The sequence below is a fragment of the Spea bombifrons genome, chromosome 3 (assembly GCF_027358695.1).
Source record: "Spea bombifrons isolate aSpeBom1 chromosome 3, aSpeBom1.2.pri, whole genome shotgun sequence".
Classification (NCBI taxonomy): Eukaryota; Metazoa; Chordata; class Amphibia; order Anura; family Pelobatidae; genus Spea; species Spea bombifrons.
Window position 1 is genome coordinate 119,996,555 of NC_071089.1, and position 12,545 is coordinate 120,009,099.

General features: G+C 37.5%; 1 protein-coding gene and 3 non-coding genes across 4 annotated transcripts in view; 1 reads left to right on the plus strand and 3 right to left on the minus strand.

Annotated features, from left to right (window-relative positions):
- The window catches only part of LOC128482812 (uncharacterized), a 379,467-nt gene that overhangs the window by 32,996 nt on the left and 333,926 nt on the right, over positions 1-12,545 (plus strand). The window lies entirely within an intron of this gene.
- On the minus strand, positions 366-439 carry TRNAN-GUU (transfer RNA asparagine (anticodon GUU)). The gene has a single exon. It is a non-coding gene; the product is annotated as a tRNA-Asn (tRNA).
- On the minus strand, positions 1,614-1,687 carry TRNAN-GUU (transfer RNA asparagine (anticodon GUU)). Its single transcript has one exon. It is a non-coding gene; the product is annotated as a tRNA-Asn (tRNA).
- On the minus strand, positions 2,861-2,934 carry TRNAN-GUU (transfer RNA asparagine (anticodon GUU)). Its single transcript has one exon. It is a non-coding gene; the product is annotated as a tRNA-Asn (tRNA).

The window sequence follows — 12,545 nt, forward strand, 5'->3', positions numbered from 1 at the left end:
TTGTGTCATTTATGATATTGTATGAAAACGGCATTCTCCCCTTGCCAGCCACTATTTTGGTAACGGCTGCCCGAATTATTAACAACATGTAGTATTGTAGACGTGGCCTAAGTTAAAAAACAAAAAATTAATAATAATAATCTAAGCATTCCAAAATTGGCACTATGCCAAGAAGTTTTTCCTGTGTTTTTTCATGGAAGGATTGGCATGCTTTGTCTGGAAAATAACTTTCCACAAGTGGAATAAGAAGATTTAGCTTAATGTTGGAAAGCTTTAAGGATTTTGCATTTCTGTCTTTCAATGTAATCCTTAGGTCATTGGTGTTGCAAACACAGGAATGAAAGTTTTCAGGAAAACAACCCACTCGTCCCTGGGTGGGCTTGAACCACCAACCTTTCGGTTAACAGCCGAACGCGCTAACCGATTGCGCCACAGAGACAACCACTTGTGACTGTTTTCAGAGAAGCAGTGAGGATTATGACTTTAAACCTTCAGCATTCCAGAGGGCTTAGTGACCATAGCAGAAGAATTGACAGTTGTATCTCAACTGTTTATACATTATTTCATGATGGTGAGAACTTGTACTCCTAAATTGTCTTTACGAATCTTGAAGAAGAGATTTGGAAAAAAAAGTCAGATATTCATGGTTTTTTTTCATTTGGGAAGAAAGTGGCAAAAAGTTGGCACTTTTGAAGCTTGAAGAAGAGATTTGGAGAAAAAAAAGTCAGGAATTAATGTGTTTTATCATTTGTGAAGAAAGCACCATGAAAAGCAGAGTGGCGCAGCGGAAGCGTGCTGGGCCCATAACCCAGAGGTCGATGGATCGAAACCATCCTCTGCTAGATGTCATTTTTACATAGGGTTAATAACTTCTGTCATTGATGATATTGCATGAAAACAGCATTCTCCCCTCGGACAAACAACTTTACAGAAAGCAGAGTGGCGCAGCGGAAGCGTGCTGGGCCCATAACCCAGAGGTCGATGGATTGAAACCATCCTCTGCTAGATGTCATTTTTACATAGGGTTAATAACTTCTGTCATTGATGATATTGCATTAAAACAGCATTCTCCCATCGGACATACCATTAAATGAAAAGCAGAGTGGCGCAGCGGAAGCGTGCTGAGCCCATAACCCAGATGTCGATGCATCGAAACCATCCTCTGCTAATTTTGTTTTTATAATGTCACTTTTCTGTTTAAGCACAACTGGCGTTGCATAAGATTAATTGGCACGTAGGGTTAACAACTTGTGTCATTTATGATATTGTATGAAAACGGCATTCTCCCCTTGCCGGCCACTATTTTGGTAACGGCTGCCCGAATTATTAACAACATGTAGTATTGTAGACGTGGCCTAAGTTAAAAAACAAAAAATTAATAATAATAATCTAAGCATTCCAAAATTGGCACTATGCCAAGAAGTTTTTCCTGTGTTTTTTCATGGAAGGATTGGCATGCTTTGTCTGGAAAATAACTTTCCACAAGTGGAATAAGAAGATTTAGCTTAATGTTGGAAAGCTTTAAGGATTTTGCATTTCTGTCTTTCAATGTAATCATTAGGTCATTGGTGTTACAAACACAGGAATGAAAGTTTTCAGGAAAACATCCCACTCGTCCCTGGGTGGGCTTGAACCACCAACCTTTCGGTTAACAGCCGAACGCGCTAACCGATTGCGCCACAGAGACAACCACTTGTGACTGTTTTCAGAGAAGCAGTGAGGATTATGACTTTAAACCTTCAGCATTCCAGAGGGCTTAGTGACCATAGCAGAAGAATTGACAGTTGTATCTCAACTGTTTATACATTATTTCATGATGGTGAGAACTTGTACTCCTAAATTGTCTTTACGAATCTTGAAGAAGAGATTTGGAAAAAAAGTCAGATATTCATGGTTTTTTATCATTTGGGAAGAAAGTGGCAAAAAGTTGGCACTTTCGAAGCTTGAAGAAGAGATTTGGAGAAAAAAAAGTCAGGAATTAATGTGTTTTATCATTTGTGAAGAAAGCACCATGAAAAGCAGAGTGGCGCAGCGGAAGCGTGCTGGGCCCATAACCCCGAGGTCGATGGATTGAAACCATCCTCTGCTAGATGTCATTTTTACATAGGGTTAATAACTTCTGTCATTGATGATATTGCATGAAAACAGCATTCTCCCCTCGGACAAACAGCTTTACAGAAAGCAGAGTGGCGCAGCGGAAGCGTGCTGGGCCCATAACCCAGAGGTCGATGGATCGAAACCATCCTCTGCTAGATGTCATTTTTACATAGGGTTAATAACTTCTGTCATTGATGATATTGCATTAAAACAGCATTCTCCCCTCGGACAAACCACTATACTAAAAGCAGAGTGGCGCAGCGGAAGCGTGCTGTGCCCATAACCCAGAGGTCGATGGATCGAAACCATCCTCTGCTAATTTTGTTTTTATAATGTCACTTTTCTGTTTAAGCACAACTGGCGTTGCATAAGATTAATTGGCACGTAGGGTTAACAACTTGTGTCATTTATGATATTGTATGAAAACGGCATTCTCCCCTTGCCAGCAACTTTTTTGGTAACGGCTGCCCGAATTATTAACAACATGTAGTATTGTAGACGTGGCCTAAGTTAAAAAACAAAAAATTAATAATAATAATCTAAGCATTCCAAAATTGGCACTATGCCAAGAAGTTTTTCCTGTGTTTTTTCATGGAAGGATTGGCATGCTTTGTCTGGAAAATAACTTTCCACAAGTGGAATAAGAAGATTTAGCTTAATGTTGGAAAGCTTTAAGGATTTTGCATTTCTGTCTTTCAATGTAATCATTAGGTCATTGGTGTTACAAACACAGGAATGAAAGTTTTCAGGAAAACATCCCACTCGTCCCTGGGTGGGCTTGAACCACCAACCTTTCGGTTAACAGCCGAACGCGCTAACCGATTGCGCCACAGAGACAACCACTTGTGACTGTTTTCAGAGAAGCAGTGAGGATTATGACTTTAAACCTTCAGCATTCCAGAGGGCTTAGTGACCATAGCAGAAGAATTGACAGTTGTATCTCAACTGTTTATACATTATTTCATGATGGTGAGAACTTGTACTCCTAAATTGTCTTTACGAATCTTGAAGAAGAGATTTGGAAAAAAAGTCAGATATTCATGGTTTTTTATCATTTGGGAAGAAAGTGGCAAAAAGTTGGCACTTTCGAAGCTTGAAGAAGAGATTTGGAGAAAAAAAAGTCAGGAATTAATGTGTTTTATCATTTGTGAAGCAAGCACCATGAAAAGCAGAGTGGCGCAGCGGAAGCGTGCTGGGCCCATAACCCCGAGGTCGATGGATTGAAACCATCCTCTGCTAGATGTCATTTTTACATAGGGTTAATAACTTCTGTCATTGATGATATTGCATGAAAACAGCATTCTCCCCTCGGACAAACAGCTTTACAGAAAGCAGAGTGGCGCAGCGGAAGCGTGCTGGGCCCATAACCCAGAGGTCGATGGATCGAAACCATCCTCTGCTAGATGTCATTTTTACATAGGGTTAATAACTTCTGTCATTGATGATATTGCATTAAAACAGCATTCTCCCCTCGGACCAACCACGATATGAAAAGCAGAGTGGCGCAGCGGAAGCGTGCTGGGCCCATAACCCATAGGTCGATGGATCGAAACCATCCTCTGCTAATTTTGTTTTTATAATGTCACTTTTCTGTTTAAGCACAACTGGCGTTGCATAAGATTAATTGGCACGTAGGGTTAACAACTTGTGTCATTTATGATATTGTATGAAAACGGCATTCTCCACTTGCCAGCCACTATTTTGGTAACGGCTGCCCGAATTATTAACAACATGTAGTATTGTAGACGTGGCCTAAGTTAAAAACCAAAAAATTAATAATAATAATCTAAGCATTCCAAAATTGGCACTATGCCAAGAAGTTTTTCCTGTGTTTTTTCATGGAAGGATTGGCATGCTTTGTCTGGAAAAAAACTTTCCACAAGTGGAATAAGAAGATTTAGCATAATGTTGGAAAGCTTTAAGGATTTTGCATTTCTGTCTTTCAATGTAATCATTAGGTCATTGGTGTTGCAAGCACAGGAATGAAAGTTTTCAGGAAAACATCCCACTCGTCCCTGGGTGGGCTTGAACCACCAACCCTTCGGTTAACAGCCGAACGCGCTAACCGATTGCGCCACAGAGACAACCACTTGTGACTGTTTTCAGAGAAGCAGTGAGGATTATGACTTTAAACCTTCAGCATTCCAGAGGGCTTAGTGACCATAGCAGAAGAATTGACAGTTGTATCTCAACTGTTTATACATTATTTCATGATGGTGAGAACTTGTACTCCTAAATTGTCTTTACGAATCTTGAAGAAGAGATTTGGAAAAAAAGTCAGATATTCATGGTTTTTTATCATTTGGGAAGAAAGTGGCAAAAAGTTGGCACTTTCGAAGCTTGAAGAAGAGATTTGGAGAAAAAAAAGTCAGGAATTAATGTGTTTTATCATTTGTGAAAAAAGCACCGTGAAAAGCAGAGTGGCGCAGCGGAAGCGTGCTGGGCCCATAACCCAGAGGTCGATGGATTGAAACCATCCTCTGCTAGATGTCATTTTTACATAGGGTTAATAACTTCTGTCATTGATGATATTGCATGAAAACAGCATTCTCCCCTCGGACAAACAGCTTTACAAAAAGCAGAGTGGCGCAGCGGAAGCGTGCTGGGCCCATAACCCAGAGGTCGATGGATCAAAACCATCCTCTGCTAGATGTCATTTTTATATAGGGTTAATAACTTCTGTCATTGATGATATTGCATTAAAACAGCATTCTCCCCTCGGACAAACCACTATACTAAAAGCAGAGTGGCGCAGCGGAAGCGTGCTGGGCCCATAACCCAGAGGTCGATGGATCGAAACCATCCTCTGCTAATTTTGTTTTTATAATGTCACTTTTCTGTTTAAGCACAACTGGCGTTGCATAAGATTAATTGGCACGTAGGGTTAACAACTTGTGTCATTTATGATATTGTATGAAAACGGCATTCTCCCCTTGCCAGCCACTTTTTTGGTAACGGCTGCCCGAATTATTAACAACATGTAGTATTGTAGACGTGGCCTAAGTTAAAAAACAAAAAATTAATACCGTATTTGCTCGATTATAAGACGACCCTGATTATAAGACGACCCCCCAAAATCTGAATATTAACTTAGGAAAAAAAGAAAAAGCCTGAATATAAGACGACCCTAAAGGAAAAAAGTTTTACCAGTAAATGTTAATTCATGTAAACTATTTTTTTTAATAAAAGCTATGATTGAGAAAAATATTTTTTTTTTGTTTTTATTTCTTGTATTTTCCAACCTGTCCCCCAGTTACGCACATCTGCCCCCAGGCTTGCCACACCAATATGGCACTGTGGCCCATGATATGCCTTTTAACCCTCTATATGCCACTGTGCCCCATGGTATGCCTTTTGACCCCCTATGTGCCACTCTGCCTCCAGAAATGCCTTATACCCCTATATCCCATTCTGGCATTTAGGGGGTTAAAATGCATATTATGGGGCAGAGTGGCATATAGGGAGGTATAAGGCATTCCAGGAGGCAGAGTGGCATTAAGGGAGTTAAAAGGCATTATATAGAGCACTCTGCCTCCAGAAATGCCTTTTACCCCTATATGCCACTCTGGCATTTAGGGGGTTAAAAGGCATATTATGGGGCAGAGTGGCATATAGGGAGGTATAAGGCATTTCAGGAGGCAGAGTGCACTATTAAATGCCCCCTTAACGCCACTCTGCCTCCTGAAATGCCTTATACCTCCCTATATGCCACTCTGCCCCATAATATGCCTTTTAACCCCCTAAGTGCCAGAGTGGCATATAGGGGTGTAAGGCATTCCAGAAATGCCCTACACACACACACACACACACACACACACACACACACACACACTTACTTACTTACTTACTTACCGGTGCTTCCAATTTCCTGCTGTATTGCCGGGGCAGCGGGTTGACGTCTCATTCCGCGGCAGCCGGAAGGAGGTGGAGTTGGCAGCGGGGGTTTGTATGCGTCCGTCGCAAATACCTTCCCCGGCTGTCAGAGATCAGGAACTCTGGAACAATGATCTCTGACAGTCGGGGAAGGTATTTGCGACGGACGCATACAAACCCCCGCTGCCAACTTCACCTCCGGAAGCACCGGTAAGTGTGTGTGTGTGGGGGGGGCGACGACAGGAGGATCCAGGTCCCCTGCAGCGGTGCGGGGGATCTGGATCTTAGTCTCCTAATCAGACCTCTATTTGAGGTCTGATTAGAAGACGACCCCGATTATAAGACGAGGGGTATTTTTCAGAGCATTTGCTCTGAAAAAAACCTCGTCTTATAATCGAGCAAATACGGTAATAATAATCTAAGCATTCCAAAATTGGCACTATGCCAAGAAGTTTTTCCTGTGTTTTTTCATGGAAGGATTGGCATGCTTTGTCTGGAAAATAACTTTCCACAAGTGGAATAAGAAGATTTAGCTTAATGTTGGAAAGCTTTAAGGATTTTGCATTTCTGTCTTTCAATGTAATCATTAGGTCATTGGTGTTGCAAACACAGGAATGAAAGTTTTCAGGAAAACATCCCACTCGTCCCTGGGTGGGCTTGAACCACCAACCTTTCGGTTAACAGCCGAACACGCTAACCGATTACGCCACAGAGACAACCACTTGTGACTGTTTTCAGAGAAGCAGTGAGGATTATGACTTTAAACCTTCAGCATTCCAGAGGGCTTAGTGACCATAGCAGAAGAATTGACAGTTGTATCTCAACTGTTTATACATTATTTCATGATGGTGAGAACTTGTACTCCTAAATTGTCTTTACGAATCTTGAAGAAGAGATTTGGGGAAAAAAGTCAGATATTCATGGTTTTTTATCATTTGGGAAGAAAGTGGCAAAAAGTTGGCACTTTTGAAGCTTGAAGAAGAGATTTGGAGAATAAAAAGTCAGGAATTAATGTGTTTTATCATTTGTGAAGAAAGCACCATGAAAAGCAGAGTGGCGCAGCGGAAGCGTGCTGGGCCCATAACCCAGAGGTCGATGGATCGAAACCATCCTCTGCTAGATGTCATTTTTACATAGGGTTAATAACTTCTGTCATTGATGATATTGCATTAAAACAGCATTCTCCCATCGGACATACCATTATACGAAAAGCAGAGTGGCGCAGCGGAAGCGTGCTGAGCCCATAACCCAGAGGTCGATGGATCGAAACCATCCTCTGCTAATTTTTTTTTATAATGTCACTTTTCTGTTTAAGCACAACTGGCGTTGCATAAGATTAATTGGCACGTAGGGTTAACAACTTGTGTCATTTATGATATTGTATGAAAACGGCATTCTCCCCTTGCCAGCCACTATTTTGGTAACGGCTGCCCGAATTATTAACAACATGTAGTATTGTAGACGTGGCCTAAGTTAAAAAACAAAAAATTAATAATAATAATCTAAGCATTCCAAAATTGGCACTATGCCAAGAAGTTTTTCCTGTGTTTTTTCATGGAAGGATTGGCATGCTTTGTCTGGAAAATAACTTTCCACAAGTGGAATAAGAAGATTTAGCTTAATGTTGGAAAGCTTTAAGGATTTTGCGTTTCTGTCTTCTGTCTTATACAGAACGCACAATACAGAAAAGAAAAAAAAAATTACACAATATACAATAATATAATACAATAATATAATGCATTTAAATGAATAAATACATAAATCTCTTAGCTGCATTTGGGAATCATGAAGACCATGTGGACCCCGAATAGTCATAAGCCAATAATCATTTCCAGTTACCATAGGTGAAGTTACTTAGTCAACTAACCCAGGCATTATTTCATGTATTCTTCCAGCCTCTTTAGCCAAACATCCCATTTCTTAGCTTTTGTTTCAGAGATAAAATAAGATCTATATAGCTGTCTTTCCATTTTAATCTGATGATTCAATTGAGAAATAATCATATTCCATGAGGCTAAAGTATTTTGTTTCCATAAGCGGGCAATCGTGATTTTCACTGCTATAAAGCAGTGAATAAAGAATTGTTTTTCGTTATTACTACAATTAAGCCACATTAAATGTAATAAAGCCGTTACAGGAGATCGAACAATAGATTTTGCTGTTAGAGCAAAAATTAAATCATAAATGTTGGACCATAGATTTTTCACACCCACGCAGTCCCACCAAATATGAAGAAAGGTCCCTCTTTGTATTCCACATCTCCAACAGATATCTGAACAATTGCTGTACATTTTATGCATTCTTGATGGTGTCAAATACCATCGATTTAATATTTTAAATTGGGTTTCAGCCAATGACAACGAATGAATAGATTTCGTAACATCATGTAAGGATTGTCCTGATCAATTTTTATATTTAGCTCTTGTTCCCATATCTTAATGACATGTGTAATAAAATCAAGCATAGCAAAATTAATTAGATCTTAGCACTTGGATAGCACTTTGTTTACATCATTTCCTGTAAATATTTTCTTTAAACGAATTAACAACTCTTGGCTGGGTTCCCATAGGTCTTTCAACAAGAAGTTTTTCATTCTCAGATATTTAAATATGTCAGCCAGAGGTCAGCAATTGATCTAAAGTAAGTATACCCTTAATTCTCCATTCATCAAGATTTATATCTGGAATAAAAAATTCTACAAATTTGAGTTTAGAAAAAGACGGAATCCCTTTTTTGGGATTTAATTTTTTCTTAATAGACTCCCAAACTGGAAGAATCTGTCCAAATATTAAATTGGAACTTTTTATTTTTAGAAGAGATTTTGATATTAGGGGATACCATACAATATTATGCAAACTGTTAATACCATCTGTTCCCATCTCAATTGCAAACCACCCTTCATTAATAGAGTGCTCTAACTGCAATCTGTGAATATGAACCATTATGTTTGCCAGATATATATTTTTTACACTGGGAAAGCCCAAGCCTCCATATTTCGGTTTACGTGCCATAACAGCAAATTTTATTCTTGGTTTCTTAGCTTTCCAGACAAAGCATTCAAAGCTCGCCTGTAGCATTCTTAACCACGAGTGCGGCACCCTTAATGGGATCATTGAGAACAAATAAGACCATTTTGGTACTATATAAGAATTTAATATATTAATTCTGCCCCACCAGGAGAATTCTTTATTTCTCCATTCTTTTAGCCAAATGTTTGTTGATTTTAATAATCGGATAAAATTTGTCTCAACTAATAGTGACATAGATTTTGTTATATATATTCCAAGATAGATAAAATTGAATTTAGCCCAAACAAAATCAAATTCTTTTTTAATCTGTTCGATTAAAGAGGTTTCTAAATTAATTTCTAATTATTATTATTGTATTCATTTTATAATTCGAGACCTTACTATAATCTTTAAATTCGGCCATAAGATATTTTAAGGAGACTCGGGGATTAGTAATGGAGATTAGTATGTCATCTGCATACAGGTTGATTTTTAAATCTAGATCTCTAGTAGAGAAGCCTTGAATTTCATAATTATCTCTAATACTAGTAGCCAAAGGTTCTACCGAAAATATGTATAACAATGGGGACAGAGGGCAACCTTGTCTTGTTCCGTTTTGTAAAGCAAACCATTGGGAACATATATTTGGTCCTACTGTCCTAGCAGAGGGATTGGAATAAAGAGCCATAATCGCCTTATGGATCCAGCCACTAAATCCAAACTTAATTAGAACTTTACTCATAAATTCCCAATTTACCCGGTCAAAGGCCTTCTCTGCATCCACTGACATTATAACAACTGGAATTTTTTTCTTTTCTGCTTGGTCTAAAATATTAATAATTCTTCTGATGTGGTTACAAGATGATCGGCCCGGAATAAAACCAACTTGGTCCAGGTCAATAATAGATTTAAGAATGGATTTTAATCTATTAGCAAGAATAGAAGAATATAATTTAACGTCTACGTTGATAAGAGAAATAGGCCTATAACTAGCAGGATCTGTTGGATTTTTCCCTTGCTTCAAGATAGGAAGAATATTAGCTCTTGACATTTCATTGGGAAGTTTACCGTGGCTGGCAATAGAGTTGAAGGTAAGAGTTAGGGGATCTAAGATTTGTAGACTAAATACTTTAAAGAATAGATTTGTGAAGCCGTCTGGCCCAGGGGTTTTGTATTTGACTAATTTAGATATTACTTCTCTTAATTCAACTGAGGTTATGTCTTTATTTAGAGTAGCTCTCTGCTCTGCGGATATCTGAGGAAGATTTATTTTATCCAAGTAATTGTCAATTTCTTCTAAGGAGACTTTATTGTTCAAATTATAAAGTTTCTCATAGTATTGATTAAACTTTTCACCAATTGCTTCTGGTGTAGAATAGATCTTATTATCCAGTATCATCTTATGGACTCGATTGCTAGTTTTTAATTTCTTCAGTCTATTAGTCATCATTTTATCTACTCTATTACTACAGCAATAGTATGTAGTTTTTAGTTTCTCCATATTAATAACTTTTCTTTCCATCAGTTTATCATTGATTCGAGCTTGGATTTGTTTAATTTTTTCGGATTTATCTAAAGTTGGATTTCTTTTATTTTCTAGAAGTTCCTGGTTGTACAGCAGATAAAGCTCTGCCAAAGTTCTTCCTTGTTTCCTCCTAATTGTATTTTTCATCTTAATTAAATATCCTCTCATTACTGTTTTAAAGGCACACCAATTGTTTACTATTGAGGTATCATTGGGATTATTTTCCTTAAAAAATAAATTTATTAAATCAGATAGATATTTCACATTATCTTTATTAAGGAGAATAAAGTCGTCTAATTTCCAAGTACTCCGTACATTCTTATTAATATTGTTTTTTATTACCATAATAATAATATTATGGTCTGACCAAGTATTATTTCTTATCTCAATTTTTTGAATCCTATTGATTAGAGATGGAGAGCATAGTATATAGTCAATACGAGAATATGACAAATGAACATGAGAAAAATGCGTATAGTCTCTTTCAAGTGGATGAAAAACTCTCCAAGTATCCATAAATTCATAGTTATTTAAAGAATTATTGAAAGCTCTTGCTTGAGATTTTATCTTTTTTTCATTAGCTCTTTTTTTTAGAAGTTTTCGTATCTAAATTGCTATCTAGGACACAATTGAAATCCCCTGCTATAATACAACAGCCGGTCTTAATATTATCTACCTGGTCTAATATCTTATTCAAAAGATGTACTGGAGAGACATTTGGTAAATAAACATTCACCAGTGTGAACCACTCTTCATTTAATTTGCAGACTACAATTAAGAATCTGCCTTCCGGGTCATGAAATTCAAACTTAACTTCAATTTGGAGTGCTGCAGAAAACACTATTGCGACTCCTCTTTTTTTTTTTAATTCATTTGAAGCATGGATCATAATCGGAAATTTCTTCCCTCCCCATTTATTCTTATCTATTCGTCTCCAATGGGTCTCCTGTAGGAAACCTACATCTATATGTTCTCTACATAAAAAATTGTATACTATAGAGAGTTTATGTGGCGAGTTTAAGCCTCGGGTGTTGACTGAACACACCTTGATCATTCAAAAATTCTTGGGATCCCCTGTCTCAATTTCCCTATGCAGCCAAGCAAGAACCAGTTAACAAAAAAACAGAATAACATATAAAAAAGAACTGTCTTACAAACATTCAATCCAGTCCTCCTTAGGCACCAAAAGGGCCCAAAAGGAGGAAGAGAAAAATCATTTAAAACCTCCTTGATCTTCAGTATTACTGAAGCAAGGAATTCATTCATCAGAAAACAAAAAACAAAACCATAGAGAAACTTGAGTATGTAACCCAAGTCCCTCTGAGTGAGGAGTCTGAAAACTGACATACCTCCTATGTCTAATTTAAGACATAAAGTAGAGATGACAGCACTCGCTGATCTTTAGTAAGTTTATCATAATATATATAAGGGTGATGGAGAGGCGATTTTATAAATTGCTCAATAATGTGATATTGATATACTACTAGACATACTCGAGTATGTGTGGAAAATGTCTTCTGCAATTTCTTGGTTCCTTTGTGTTATATCGGACTAACCAAAAATAAAATAAAAATGTCTAATAATTTAACTAATTAGTTTCATGTATGTTCCATATAGAACTTTAAAATACATATAATCGTGCCCTATATTGAACCCTCAAATCTCCTGAATTTTTTCATAATAGCCATTAGAAAAGTGTATATCATCCGATTAACACCCAGATAAAATCTGCCTCTTTTTTATCCAATTAATATCCTATATACCCCACAAGGAGTCTTAAAATTTTATTAATAACCCCTTTTAGAAAGTTCTCGAATCTCTTGTGTTTTATTAAAGTAATTATAATATTGTGAAAGAGCAAATATTGTCTTCCTCTTTTAAGTAATAATCATTCTTGTATTTAATTAGTGCCCGCAGCATTTTTACTCTAATAGTTTTATCTAATTGTTATCATGTAAATCCCACATGGGGCAAAAAAAAAAAAAAAAAAAAAAAATTATCTATTATTTAATTAACCCCCAGAAAGTGCCATCCAATTTTAG